Source organism: Macaca nemestrina, chromosome 1, assembly GCF_043159975.1.
Source record: "Macaca nemestrina isolate mMacNem1 chromosome 1, mMacNem.hap1, whole genome shotgun sequence".
Lineage (NCBI taxonomy): Eukaryota > Metazoa > Chordata > Mammalia > Primates > Cercopithecidae > Macaca > Macaca nemestrina.
Window position 1 is genome coordinate 188,469,910 of NC_092125.1, and position 15,235 is coordinate 188,485,144.

Sequence of the window (15,235 nt, forward strand, 5' to 3'; positions counted from 1 at the left end):
CCCAGGTGATCCTCCTACTTCAGCCTCCCGAGTAGCTGGGACTATAGGCATGTACCACCATGCCTGGCTAATTTGGCTAATTTTTATTTTTTTTTGTGGAGACAGGGTTTTGCCATGTTGCCCAAGCTGGTCTCGAACTCCTGAGCTCAAGCAGTCTGCCTGCTTCAGCCTCCCACAATGCTGGGATTACAGGTGTGAGCCACTGTACCCAGCAACTGTTTTATAGAAAAGCCTGAGCCTAGTTACTGTGACGTTTCTCAGGCCTTGCCCACTGCGTTTGTTCATTTACTGTCAACATTGGGCAGGGAAGTATCAAGAGATGCCCCAGTGGTAAATTAGATGCTAAATGTCCTCTACTCCCTGATGTTACTTTTCTTTGTATTGGTAAATCTGCTTTATTTCATAAACACCATCTGTTGCTGAGGTAGCACATTATGTGACATTAAAATCAGGTAATTAGGTTGTTTTTGTTTTGTTTTGTTTTGTTTTGTTTGAGACAAGGTCCAGCTCTGTCACCCAGGCTGGAATGCAGCGACAAGATCATGGCTTACTGCAGCCCCTACCTTCTAGGCTCAGGTAATTCCCTCACCTCAGCCTCTTGAGTGGCTGGGACTGCAGGTGCATGCCACCATGCCTGGCTAATTTTTTGTAGAGATAAGGTTTTCCTATGTTGCCCCGCTGGTCCTGAACTCCTGGGCTCAAGCGATCCACCCACCTCGGCCTCCCAAAGTGCTAGGATTGCAGATGTGAGTCACCAGCCCGGCCTATTATGTAGGTTTTAAAGATCAAATATAGTATCGTTGAATATGCTTTATTAATAGTTCTTTGATATGTTTTTAAAGTACTGATTGCGAAAGTTTTCAGATTATATATTGTCCCTTGCAAATATTATTGTTATTATTATTATTATTATTATTATTATTTTCTTTGAGACAGAGTCTCTGTCTGTTGACCAGGCTAGAGTGCAGTGGCATGATCTCAGCTCACTGTAGCCTCTGCCTCCCGGGTTGAAGTGATTCTCCTGCCTCAGCCTCCCAAGTAGCTGGGATTGTAGGTGTGCACCACCATCCCTGGCTAATTTTTGTATTATTAGTAGAGACAGAGTTTTGCCATGTTGGCCAGGCTGGTCTTGAACTCCTGACTTCAGGTGATCTGCCTGCCTCAACCTCCCAAAATTTCTGGGATTACAGGTGTGAACCACTGTGCTCGGTCCCTTGCAAATATTATTAATATAGCATCAAAGTAATTAGCAACAAAAGTCACTCAACCAAAATGTTATCCAGTATGTTAGTATAGTTTTATTTAGAACTTCATTTAGTAGTGAATGGTTTTTCAGTACCTACTCCCTTTTATCTATTCACTTGGAGATTAGAATTGAGGAGTTGGATTTTAACTTTCCTCAGTCATATATCCGTGTGATAAATATGCCTTCTAGCAGACCATCAAGACAGGTTAGCCTTGCTAGGGTTTTTGTTTGTTTTGTTTTTATTAAAGAGGCTATCTTCCCTCTGTTTTGACGTCTAGGCTGCCTAATGAGGCCTTGAAAACCAGTCTCCAGCAGTATCCCTGAAGACTTTGTAGTCTGGAATGAGGGGACCTTACAGCAAGTTTTCCCCCGCTAATATCTTTAGTGAGATATACTTCATGTACTGTACAACTCATCCATTTAAAGTGTTCAATTCAGTGGCTTTTATTATATTCACAGGTAGGGGCTGCCTTCACCACAGTCAATTTTAGAAGATTTTCCTTACCCCAAAAGAACCCTGTATCCTTTAGCTATCACTCCCCAATCCAATCCCATATGGTCCTAAGCAACTACCAGTCTACTTTCTGTCTCTATGGATTTGCTTATTCTAGCCATTTTATATAAATTGAGTAAGAATATGTAGTCTTTCGTGACTGGCTTCTTTCACTTAGCATAATGTTTTCAAGGTCCATAAATGTGTAACATGTATCTGTACTTTATTCTTTTTTAATGGTGAATAATATTACATTGTATGGATATACCACATTTTGTTTATCCATTAATTGGTTGTTGCATGTTTGGGTTGTTTTCCTTTTGGTTATTGTGACTAATGCTGCTGTGAACATTTGCATACTAGCTTTTGTGTGGATACATGTTTTCATTTCTCTTGGGTATACATCTAGGAGTAGAATTGTTGGATCATGCAGTAACTATGTATAACATTTTGAGGAACTGCCAAACTATTTTGCAATGTGCATCACTTTATAATTCTGCTATCAATGTATGAGTGTTTCAGTTTCTCCACATCTTTGCCAATGCCTGTTATTGTCTATCTTTTTTATTATATCCATCCTGGTGGAGGTCCAGAAGTAGTATCTCATTGTGGTTGGTTTAGATTTGCATTTCTCTGGTGACTAATGATGTTGAGCATCTTTTCATGTATGTGTTGGTCATTTGTATAACTTCTTTGGAAAAAAATGTTTATTCGGATCCTTTGCCCATTTTTTAATTGGGTTGTCTTTTTATTGTTAAGTTGTGAGAGTTCCTTATTCATTCTAGATACTAGTCCCTTATCAGATACATGATTTGCAAATACATTTTCCCATTTTGTGAGGTGTCTTAACTTTCTTGATAGTGTCCTTTGAAGCACAAAAGTGTTAAATTTTGATGGAGTACAATTTACCTTTTTTTAGTTGCTTTTTTCTTTCTTTCTTTTGATAAAGTATAGCTAAGAAACCATTGCCTAACCCATGATCAAGAAGATTTACTGCCATGTCTAAGTGTTTTCTAGTTTTAGCTCTTATATTTTGGTTTATGTTTCATTTTGAGTTGATTTTTGTGATGTCAGAAGGGGCTTCAACTTTTTTTTATATGAATATCCATTTGTTCCAGCATTATTTGGTGAAATGACTAGTCTTTCTCCATTGAATGATCTTGACATGCTGTTGAAAGCCAGTTAACCATAAATGAGTTTATTTCAGGACTCTCAGTTCTGTTCCATTGATCTTTACGTCTGTCCTTACGTTAGTACCACATTGTCTTTATTACTCTTGCTCTAGTAAGTTTTGAAATTGCAAAGTGTGAGTCCTCCAACTTTATTCTTCTTTTTCAAGATTGTTTTGGCTATTCTCATTCCCTTGAATTTCCCTATGAATTTTAGTATCAGTTTATTTTTTGCAAAAAAAAAATCTAGTTGGGATTTTGAAAGCTATTGTATCGAATCTGTAGATCAGTTTGGAAGTTTTGGCATCTCTATTAGTGTTCTGTAAGGAAACTACTACTATAACAAATTACCACAAACTTAGTGATTTAAAACAACACATATTTAATATTTTACAGGTCTGGGGGTTTTCTGGGCTAAAATCAAGTTATTGAGGGCAGGTGTGATGGCTCACATCTGTAATCCCAGCACTTTGGGAGCATGAGGCAGGTGGGTCACTTGAAGCCAGGAGTTCGAGACCAGCCTGGCCAACATGGCAAAACCCGGTCTCTACTAAAAATATAAAAATTTAGCCAGGCATGGTGGTGCACGCCTGTATTCCCAGCTACTTGGGTGGCTGAAGCACCCGAGAGGCAGAGGTTGCAGTGAGCCGAGATCATGCCACTGCACTCTAGCCTCGGTGACCGAGCGAGACACTGTCTCAAAAATAAATAAATAATAAATAAAACCAAGTTGTTGGCAGAGCTGTATTCCATCTAGAGGCTTTTCTTGGAAAGAATCTCTTTCCATGTCTTTTTCCAGTTTCTAGAAGCTACCTGCATTTTGTGGCTCACAGCCCCTTCCTTCTTATTTGTACCATACCATTTTAACCTCTGCTTCCATTGTCACCTTTCCTGTCTCTGACTTTAAGCCTCTTGCCTCCCTCTTATAAGGACTATGTGATTACATTGAACCCACTCAGATAATCTAGGATAATTGCTACATCTGAAGAATCTTAATCACATCTGTAAAGTCTGTTTTGTCAGGTTCTGGATGTTAGGGTGTGGACATATTTGGTGAGGAGCATTATTCTGTTTACCATGCCATCTTAACAACATCTCATCTTCTGATCCGTGAACATGGGATGTCTCCCCATTTGTTGGATCTTAATTTATTTCAACAATGTTTTATTGAACTTTTATGTTATTTTATCTTTTTTCAACTTTTATTTTAGAACTAGGGAGGCACGGGCAGGTTTGCTACAAAGGAATATTTCATGGTGCTGAAGTTTGGAGTACAAATGAATCTGTTACCCAGGTAGTGAGCATAGTACCCGATAGGTATTTTTTTTTCCAACCCTAACCCTCTCCCTTCCCTGTCTTGTATTCATCAGTGTCTGTTGTTCCCATTTTTACAACTACATATACCTAGTGTTCAGCACCTTCTTATAAGTGAGAACATTTAGTCTTTGAATTTTTTTTTTTTCTTTTTTTAAAATTTTTTTACTTCAATAGGTTTTTGGGGAACAAGTGGTGGTTGGTTACATGAGTAAGTTCTTTAGTGGAGATTTCTGAGATTTTGGTGCACCCATCACCTGAACAGTGTACACTGTATCCAGTGTATAGTCTTTTATCCCTCACCCCACTCCCACACTTTGTCTTTGAATTTCTGTTTCTGCATTAATTAACATAGCTGCTAACATTCTGCTAATTAACATAGCTGGAAACTGTAGTTTCCAGCTGCATCCATGTTGTTGTGAAGTACATGGCTGTGTAGTATTCCATGGTGTATATGTACCATGGGATATACCTCATTTTCTTTATTCAGTCCACTGTTGGTTGGCACCTGAGCTGATTCTATGTTTTTGCTATTTTGAATAGTGCTGTAATGAACATTCAGGTGCATGTATGTGTCTTTTTGGTAGAATGACTTGTTTTCCTTGGTTAGATTTACTCCTAATGTATTTTATTCTTTTTCATGCTATCATAAATGGAATTGTTTCCTTTATTTCATTTTTGAATTGTTCGTTGCTAGTGTATATAGATATAATCTATATATCTATATATCTTAACGCCTGTAATCCCAGCACTTTGGAAGCCCGAGGCAGGTGGATCACAAGGTCAGGAGATTGAGACCATCCTGGCTAACACAGTGAAACCCCATCTCTACTAAACATGCAAAAAATTAGCCGGGTGTGGTGGCAGGCGCCTGTAGTCCCACTACTCGGGAGGCTGAGGCAGGAGAATGGCGTGAACCCGGGAGGCAGAGCTTGCAGTGAGCCGAGATTGCGCCACTGCACTCCAGCCTGGGCAACAGAGCGAGACTCTGTCTCAAAAAGAAAAAAAAAAAGAAAAATAAGCTTTAATCTACAATGAATGCCAGATTATACAGCAGAGAGCAATTTTCTTAGTTTTCCACACTGATAAGTTCTTACTAAGTGAAAAAAGCCATAAAATTATATTCACAAATATAGTACTCTGTCTCAAAACATTCCACATGATTGTTCACAATACTAATACAATTAGATCAGTCATTTAGTCAGGTTAAAATATAACAGTAATGAAAAAAATGCAAAATCTAATATAAATTACATTAAAACTTTTATTATATCAAATAAAAAATGCAAATTTCTTGCTAAATACAGAAAAATGGTAGAATATATAGTAACTTAAAATATTATATTAATGATACAGAATAAGAAAGTGGTAAACTCCAAAAATCTATAGGCATATCTGCAAACTTCAGACTTCAAAATAGAATCTGACCACCCAAACATTAATGTAGCATTTGTCTAACTTTTTTTTGTTTTGTTTTTGAGACAGCTCTTTCACCATTATTGATTTCACAGTTTGGGTTGTAGGAATTGTAGGAATTGCTCTATTGCTGTTACCACTCTGTATAACCTACAAACTTAAGTACTGTAAATTCCCTGTGTATATGGTATAGGTTTTTCAATTCCAAGGTGGAAAAGGGGGTTGGCCATAGTTCATAGCCTTGTTATAGTCTATAACAACTCTTAATGATTGGAAGTGTAAAATAAATAAGGACAAATATTCAGTACATTTAATAAATTTTTTTTCTTTTTCAGTATCATATTCTTTTCTTCTTTCCTATTATGTTCTTTAGTGTTTATTTAAACTAAATAAACACTATTTATTCTTATTTTATTTTCTGCATACGTTTTAGAAACATAAAGAATCATTGTATAGCAAAATAACTAATTGTAAGGTATCATACAATGATACTGCTCTTCTATTCCCTCCTCTCTCTAGTTCCCGAATCCTTAATCATTCCCTTTTCTTCTGACTTCCCTTCCTGGAAACTTTAGTCCAAACCTGGGAGAAGCAAGAGAAAAGGAAGTGAGACGGGAAGAAGGGATAGTAGCAGTGGCCTGAAAGGGTGTATTGGAGCCCAGCTGGAGCAGTGGCCTAGCATGGAGTGCTAGAGCTGAAGTGGGGTGAGGAGGGTATCCACATGAAGGGGGATATAATTTGAGATGTCAGAGTCTGAAAGGGTTGAGGATGACTTTTTTATAGGGGTGAAGGGGAGCATAGAGCCATAGGGTGTCAGTGTTCAACTGGGGTGAGGATGGCATAGCAGGGGGTGGCAGCAGTAGATGCAGGTTTTTTGAACATGAGCAGAGTGAGAAGAGTGTCCTTACTGGCGGGGAGGAGCTGTGGTGGCAATGAAAGAATGGTTATTTATAGATATTGATCAACTAAGTAAATCAATTAAGGATAACAGGAGCCAAATTTCTCACTATCAGAAAAGGTAGCTAAAATATAGACCAGCTGGGCGCAGTGGCTCACGCCTGTAATCCCAGCATGTTGGGAGGCCGAGGTGAGTGGATCACCTGAGGTTACGAGTTCAAGACCAGCCTAACCAACATGACGAAACTCCGTCTCTACTAAAAATACAAAAATTAGCTGGGTGTGGTGGCGTGCATCTGTAGTCTCAGCTACTCAGGAGACTGAGGCAGGAGAATCGCTTGAACCCGGAAGGTGGGGGTTGCAGTGAGCAGAGATCACGCCACTGCACTCCAGCCTGGGCAACAGAGCAAGACTCCGTCTGAAAGATTAGATAAGGTAAGATAAGAGAAGATAAGATAAAGACCAGGGAGAAAACGTGAATGAACTCTGGATATTGGATTATAATTGGAGATACCCATGTGAACTTACGGTTTTTAGTATGTATTGGAATATATATATGGTATTCTGTTCACTGAGAGGGCGTTAGAGCAGTAATATCCCAATAGCAATAAGCACACCTAATGTCCATATCTTGGTTTCCAAGTACTTTTCTCCAATAAAAACAACAAAGTCTCCTTGGAGAAATGGCTGAATTTAGGGCTGAGGCAGAGAAAGTATCAAATGAGCCTTGAACATGTTCTTGTGCCAGAAAGCAGGGAGGTTCTTAAAGAATTATAGCAACATATCAAAAAGGACACAAAAGCCAGCTTTGAAGGGATTCCCATTAGCCAAATATGGGATGAATTGAGTATCAAAATAATGATAGTAATGGATATAACCAACCCATTGAATGAAATAGAAACCCATGAGGTCATTGTGTTAATAATTTTTTTTTTTTTTTAAAGGCCAGGTGCCATTGCTCATGCCTATAATCCCAGCACTTTGAGAGGCTGAGGAGGGAAGATCACATGAGCCTAGGAGTTTGAGACCAGTCTGGGCAACATGACAAAACCCTATCTCTACAAAAATTTAAAAACATTAGCCAGGCATGGTGGTGTATACCTGTGGTCTCAGCTACTTTAGGAGGCTGAAGTGGGAGGATCGCTTAGGCCCAGAAGGTCAAGGCTGCAGTGAGCTGGGATTGCTCTACTGCACTGCAGCCTGGGTTACAGAATGAAACCCTGTCTCCAAAATAAAGTATTTTTAAAAAGAGTAAGTTGAAAGTTTGATGAGTATATTGGTATACGCAATATGGTTCCCATGAGATACTTTATAAGGGGAAAAAGGTAACTTTAAAATGAGGAAGCCAGGCAAACACTACTGTGATCAAATGAGCAAAGTTAAGCTCACCAGTGATGGGAGAAATCAAAAATTGAGTGCCATTTGATAGGAAACAATAAGAACATGGCTCCTCTTCTATGATATTTCTGCCAAAGATGCATAACTTGAATCTAATCATGATGAAATAACAGGCACTACTGAGGGACATTCTTCAAAATAGCTAGCCTGAAGTCTTCAAAAGTGTCAGAAGTCAGAAAGTTAAGAAAAGACTACAGGTGGTTCCAGATTGAAGGAGAATAGGGAGACATAAAAACTAAATGCATTGTATGACTTTGGACTGGATCCTTATCGGGACATTTTTGGGACAATTGGCAACAGTTGAATGGGGTCTGTGCATGATATGATAATGTTATGGTATTGATTTCTGATTATCATGATTTTTATAGTTCTGTAGAAGAATATCTTTGTTTGAAGGAAATACACAAAAAAAGTATTCTGGGGTAATGAGGCAGTATGTTGACAACTTACTCTCCAATGTTAAACATTATTTGAACTGTACTTGCAACTTCTTTGTAAGTTTGAGATTGTTTGAAAGTAAAAAGGGGTAAATATAATAATCTCTTTCTTTCCTTTGGAGACAGAATCTCGCTCTGTGGCCCAGGCTGGAGTGCAGGGGTGCAATCTCAACTCACTGCAAACTCCACTTCCCGGGTTCAAGCAATTCTGCTGCCCCAGCTCCCTGAGTAGGAGAGTATTTTGTATTGGGTGTGTGACACTAATATGTCCTGCCCAGCTATTTTTTTTTTTTTTTTTTTTTTAAAGTAGAGACAGGGTTTCACCGTGTTGGCCCGGCTGGTCTCAAACTCCTGGCCTCAAGTGATCCACCCACCTCAGCTTTCCAGAGTGCTGGGATTACAGGTGTGAGTCACTGTACCCAGCTGATAATCAACTTGAATGAACTTTGATTAATAGTGAGTACTCCTCCAATTACCTATTTATTTTGAATTGTTTAAGAGAATATGTTCTTCTTAGCTTACATTAAAAATCTCCAATTATTTTTATAAAAAGATCACTTTTGAATGTTTTAGTTTTATTTTATTTTATTATTTTTTTGAGACAGGCTCTCACTTTCTTGCCCAGGCTGGAATGCAGTGGCCCAATCTTGGCTCACTGCAACCTCTGCCTCCGGGTTCAAGCAATTCTCCTGCCTCAGTCTCCTGAGTAGCTAGGAATACAGGTGTATGCCACCACTCTTGGCTAATTTTTGTATTTTTTGTTGAGATGGGGTTTCACCTTGTTGGCCAGGCTGGTCTCAAACTCTTGACCTCAAGTGATCCACTTTGGCCTCCCAAAGTGCTGGGATTATAGTCATGAGCCACCGCACCCAGCCTTCATAAATTCATTTTAAAGGTTAAATTATAATCAGTGCAAACATATACAACTCATCTAATTTTGTTTTAAATGATATTTGGTTCTTACTCAGATTACAAGCTAAAGTTTTTTTAAGCAATTATGTCTTTATTGGTTATATAAATTTACAGCCTTTTAAATTTTAAAACTGTGTAAATATTGGCACTTAATATAGTTTCACTTTTTATTTGCATAACAATAATAACAACAATAATATTAAAAGCTAACACAAAGTGCTGGGTGCTTTGCCAAGTATTTAATGTGTTATAATTTATTTAATCCATATAATATTCTTTTGAGGTATGTACTGTTGTTATTATGCCAATTTTACACATGAGGAAGTGAGACCCTGATAAGAAACTAGTCCAAATTTATATGGCTATGTGGGAGAACTGGGGTTAGAGCCCGGCTCCTGTGTTCAAGATCTTAATCACTGTTCAGTTATGCACAGGGAAAAATAAATGGGTAACTTAAGTCCTATAGAGTTTGAAAAGAATGAAAAAAACTCAGTTAAATTTAGCAATTATATACTGAAATTGTTTCCTTTTCTGTCTATAAATAAGAAAATTCAGACATAGGTTTTGTATTTGGTGTGTGACACTAATATTTATTGCCTTAGTAACATCCATTCTTGCCTTTTACGTAATATCATACTTTTAATGTACAGACTTAAAAAGAAATTACTTAGTTAAGGCTGTACCAGAGCAGTAACTCCATTATTGAGACTAATATATTCAGTTCATATATTGTGGACCTATTATGTATTCATGCAAAAGTAACATTTTCTCTAGTGGTACCAAATTGTTTAAATTGGTGATGGTTATAATTTTTGAGACAAGGTCTTGCTACATCACCCAGGCTGGAGTACAGTGGTATGATCATAGTGCACTGCAGCCTTGAGCTCCTGAGCTTAAGCAGTCCTCCTGCCTCAGCCTCCCAAGAAGTTGGGACCACAGGCACACGCCACCATGCCCGGCTAATTTTTTTATTTTTTGTAGAGACTGGATCTCACTGTGTTGCCCAGGTTGGCCTCAAATCCCTGGTCTCAAGCAATCTTCCCACCTTGGCTTCCGAAAGCTTTGGGATCATAGGCATGAACACAATGCCCAGCAGCAGTAAGGTTTAACAAAGGAAGAAAAGAGGCACAACATTCTGAAGAGTGATTTTAAGAATGATTTGCATAATACTTTTAAACTATATATATGATTCCTTTGTTTAACTGCTCTAAACTGGGATCCTGTAGGACAAGGACATACTGTGGGAGAAAAAGATATGTAGCAATCTTTGTAGTTCCTTTTGTGGGAGGATATTTTTCTCCAAAGAGTTCAGCTGCAAGAGGTAGTGTATCTGAAGTACCTATTAAAATGTAAAGCTCTGTATTGTTGGTATTAGTGTCTTGTCTAAGGTCTTAAGTAGCTTGTTTGCTGCAGAACTACCAATTATAACAGCCATTCTTTATCATGTTGCAAAATAAACAGTTCAAAAATACAAAGTAGCACTTTTTCAGCTATTTTGCTTAGTAAAATATTTTTAACAAATAAATTATTTTAAAATAAAATATTTAAAGAAAATTTTGTTCATTTCTTTTTTTTATTTTTATTTTTTGAGACGGGAGTCTCGCTCTGTCGCCCAGGCTGGAATGCAGTGGCCGGATCTCAGCTCACTGCATGTTCCGCCTCCCGGGTTTACGCCATTCTCCTGCCTCAGCCTCCCGAGTAGCTGGGACTACAGGCGCCCGCCACCTTGCCCGGCTAGTTTTTTGTATTTTTTTTTTTTAGTAGAGACGGGGTTTCACCATGTTAGCCAGGATGGTCTCGACCTCCTGACCTCGTGATCCGCCTGCCTCGGCCTCCCAAAGTGCTGGGATTACAGGGTTGAGCCACTGCGCCCGGCCAGAAAATTTTGTTCATTTCACTTCACTTCACTAAGAATATATCTGTACTGCTAATTTGGTTCTGGGTTCTTCAGTTATGATAATATTGCCTTTAACCAATATATTTGCTATTTATTACTAACTGAAGTTGATATTTTATCTTCCTTTTTGGACAAGTTAACTTTTTGAGAGACGAGTACAACTATTAATATTTGCTCAACAAATACGGTCAAAACAAAGTATAGGGAAGCCCCCAGCCAGAATCATGTTTGTTTAGTTTCACAAGCATGAGTCACATTTTGGTTCTAACACTAAATGGATCATCTTTCCTTTTTTTTTTTGAACATTACATCTGAGTTCACACCACTGAGCATTCTTATAATATTAATAGATTTTCCTCTGCATTTTGGACTATGAATTTGAGAAGATTTTAGGGAAAAAATTGGGGCTGAAAAATTCATATAATGAACTTATGATTCTTTAAAGCAGAGAGTGAATAAATATGAAGTATTACTTGAATAGCCTCATTTAAATCTCAAATTTTGTTACACTTTTTATGTTATAGAAACAATTGTAGTTCCAAATAATTGTGTAAAAATTTTGCTAAAATAACTTCTGGTGAGTTGGTTAAATTTAAATAACTTGTGGTAAGTTGGTTAAATTTCTGTTAAAGTGTATTTGTTGAGTTATTCATTTTTAGTAAAAATTGGTTATGGTGATGTAATGTTCTCTACAGTATTCCTTCAGCATTTTTTGATAGTATTGGTTAATGTTCACTCTTAGAAAGCCCCTTTGATAGTGCTTTATGTCTTTATAATTATACCTTTGCACTTTTGTGGTTCTGATGAGGTTTATGGAGTTATAATAATATGACGTTCTATCTTATGAAAATAGGCTGAACTATAGCTGAAAGAAGTATACTAACAGAGCTGTAGCAAGAATCTTTCACATGATTTTGATAGGCTGTAAAACGGTTAGTAGACTTCCATTTCAGGGACAATATCTGTTTTAGATTAATCTTTGTCAGATACCTGCCACTGTAGGTAATTCAAATTCAATTGATTTTCTGACCTTATAACAAAGAAATACCATACACTAGTTTTTTTTAATATAAAATTAATTTTTTGAGTCTTAGTTGCTGTGGTATAGTGCTAGAACTTGTTGAAGAGACAACAGAGGAATGTATTTGGCATTTGTATTACTTTTTTGAAATAAGCTTGATTTTAGAGAATTGAAAATGTACATGGAGGAATATGGGCTATTCTGGAAACCAACAAAGAGCAGTTATTCCAGTGGTAGAATTTTTCAGTAACTGATAAGGCAGTTAATTATTTGTATAAATCCTCATGTTGAATTTTCTTAGTTCTGCACTGTTAAATGTCGTTTTTCCAAAATTTGCATCTTCTAAAGTACATGTGAAAACATATGATTTATTTTTAAAAAGATTTCTGCATTGTGAAATAAATGTAATTACTTTTCAATAATCATGTGAAATATTGTAAATTCAGTGTTGTGCCAAATATTGGTAATATTCTAGTCATTTTTGATTTAATAAAAAGTCATTTCAGCCAGGGGTGGTGCCTCATGCCTATATTCCCAGCCCTTTGGGAGGCTGAGGCCGGAGGACCACTTGAGGCCAAGAGTTTGAGACCAGCCTGGCAGCCTGGGCAACAAAGCAAGACCCCATCTCAACAGAAACCAATAATTTTTAAATTAACGTCGTTAATTTAAAATTTATAGGTGTACACCTGTGCACCTGTAATCCCAGCACTTTGGGAGGCCAAGGCAAGAGGATCGCTTGAGGCAAGGAGTTCAAAGCCAGCCTAGTCAACATAGTAAGACTCTGTCTCTACAAAAGGAAAGTAAAAAAATTAGCCAGGCATGGTGGTATGTGCCTGTAATCCCAGCTATTTGGGAGGCTGAGGCAGGAGGATCGCTTGAACCCAAAAGTTCAAAGCTGCAGTGAGTGAGTCATGATCCTGCCACCACACTCCACCTGGGGTGACAGAGCAAGATCCTGTTTCCAAAATAAAAAAAAAGTTATTTCATAGCCTTCGTTTGTATAGCATGTCTTTCTAAAATTAAAATTGTCTTCTAATTTATGTAGTTACCTCTTCTTAGGGCTTTAATATTTACTTTGCCAGTGTGACTCAGTATGTTTTTGAGTAAGGTGGGAGGGAATATCTCGTTACTGTTGAGGATTCAAAATAATTGTTTCTTAAAGTTGTTTAAATAGCTTTATTGTTTTTCAAAAATTACATACTTATTTATAAATCAAACAATATATAAAAATTCAGAGAAAAAAGGTAAAAGTCCAGCTGGACATTGTTCTAGCTTTCAGATGGCTTTTTCAGTATATAAGTACAGCAGTGTAGCCATCCAGTGTTATATAAATAGGCTATAATAAGGCATTATTCTGCAACTTTTAAAATGTTTTGCAACTTTTCTTTAAAATGAAATAAAATAGCAATTTACACACACACACACACACACAGAAATGTTGCTGAGTTTTAGTATTTCACTAGCTTAGAGGTGAAATGTTAACTGTGTGGAAATTTTTTTTAAAAGGAGGATGATGTTTCATAACTAGTGTTTGTGTGTATAATATAGGTTTTAATACTTTTATACTTTTTTTTTGGTGCATGCTGTGCATTAAGTGATGTAAGAAATGCTAAAGAAAGTATTCAGATTCTACCACCTAATACAGAACACTGGTACAATGGAAGTTTTCTTATTTATTTGTTCATTTAATAATATGAGTTGAATTAGTTGAGAGTATATATTAAGCTTGTATTGCTGAGTTAGGGATACAAAGGTAGAATGGTTTGGATTTGCTTCCAGTAGGCAACTGTTGGAGGTACCTGAATAGAAAAGTGACATGATGAAATATATTAGGAAATTTAATCTGGCAGTTCTATGTCATTTAAATTGGAATAAGAAGAGACAGTATGGTCTGATGATGATTACATGGGCTTTAGAATTAGAGAGTTTAGGATTCATATTCCAACTGTATCACTAGCTCCTTGGTCTTGATTAAGTTAGTCTTGATTAAGTTACATGTCTTTTTTAAGTAGCAATATCTTTATCTCTTTTATGGTGTAATAATTCCTACCTCTTAGAGTTGTTGTAAAGACATTTAATGAGAACTTACTGTATGCCAGTCTCTGTGCTCAATGTTTACATGCATTATCTCATTTATATAAGATTGTCTGTTTTCCCACCTTTTGGTATGGTTGAGTTTTAAAGGAGGAGGGATTAGAAGAGTTCTTCAGATGCTTGGATATGTAGGGAAATGAATGTGAGAGGGCATTCCAAGCAGAAGAAACTAGATACACACGTTGGAAGTGTAAAAGAACGTATAAAGGAACATGGTGTGTTGGAAGAAAGATGAGCCTGTTTATGAGTGTGTAAGAGATGGGCATTGATAGTGGAAAGTTAGCTTGAGCCAGAATATCAAGAGTTTTGTGTATCTTTCTGAAGAGTTTGGGTTTTACTTTGTAAAGCAGATAGCACAAATTCAGTTGTTTATGGGGAACCACGCAGGTAAGATAAAATGAATGAATTGGACTTGATAAGGACTGTGATAAATTGAAAATTGCGAATCACATATGCCATTTTACCTAGATGTCCTTCCCTCTGTTCTAGCTGAGTTTTGCTATGTGGAAATTTGGGCCCAGTGTTGCCAAATTTTCTAATTTTTAAAAGTGAAAGCAAGTATTTTTAAATGTGAAATTTTCCTATTTTCAAAACTAACTTTAAAAATTAAAAACACCCATGTAGGAAAAAAAATTCAGTATTCTTTTTTTTTTTTTTTTTTTTTTTGAGATGCAGTCTCACTGTCACCCAGGCTGGAGTGCAGTGGCACAATCTCAGCTCACTGCAACTTCTGTCTTCTGGGTTCAAGCGATTGTCCTGCCTCAGCCTCCCGAGTAGCTGGGATTACAGATGTATGCTACCTCACCCAGCTAATTTTTGTATTTAAAAAATATATATATATATAAAATATTTTAAGTTCTAAGGTACATGTGCACAACGTGCAGGTATGTATACATGTGCCATGTTGGTATGCATAACTCGTCATTTACGTTAGGTATATC

The 15,235-nt window shown here is 37.1% G+C and overlaps 1 protein-coding gene across 3 annotated transcripts in view; it reads left to right on the top strand.

The window, feature by feature from the left end:
* The window catches only part of LOC105494931 (zinc finger SWIM-type containing 5), a 197,969-nt gene that overhangs the window by 15,153 nt on the left and 167,581 nt on the right, over nt 1-15,235 (top strand). The window lies entirely within an intron of this gene.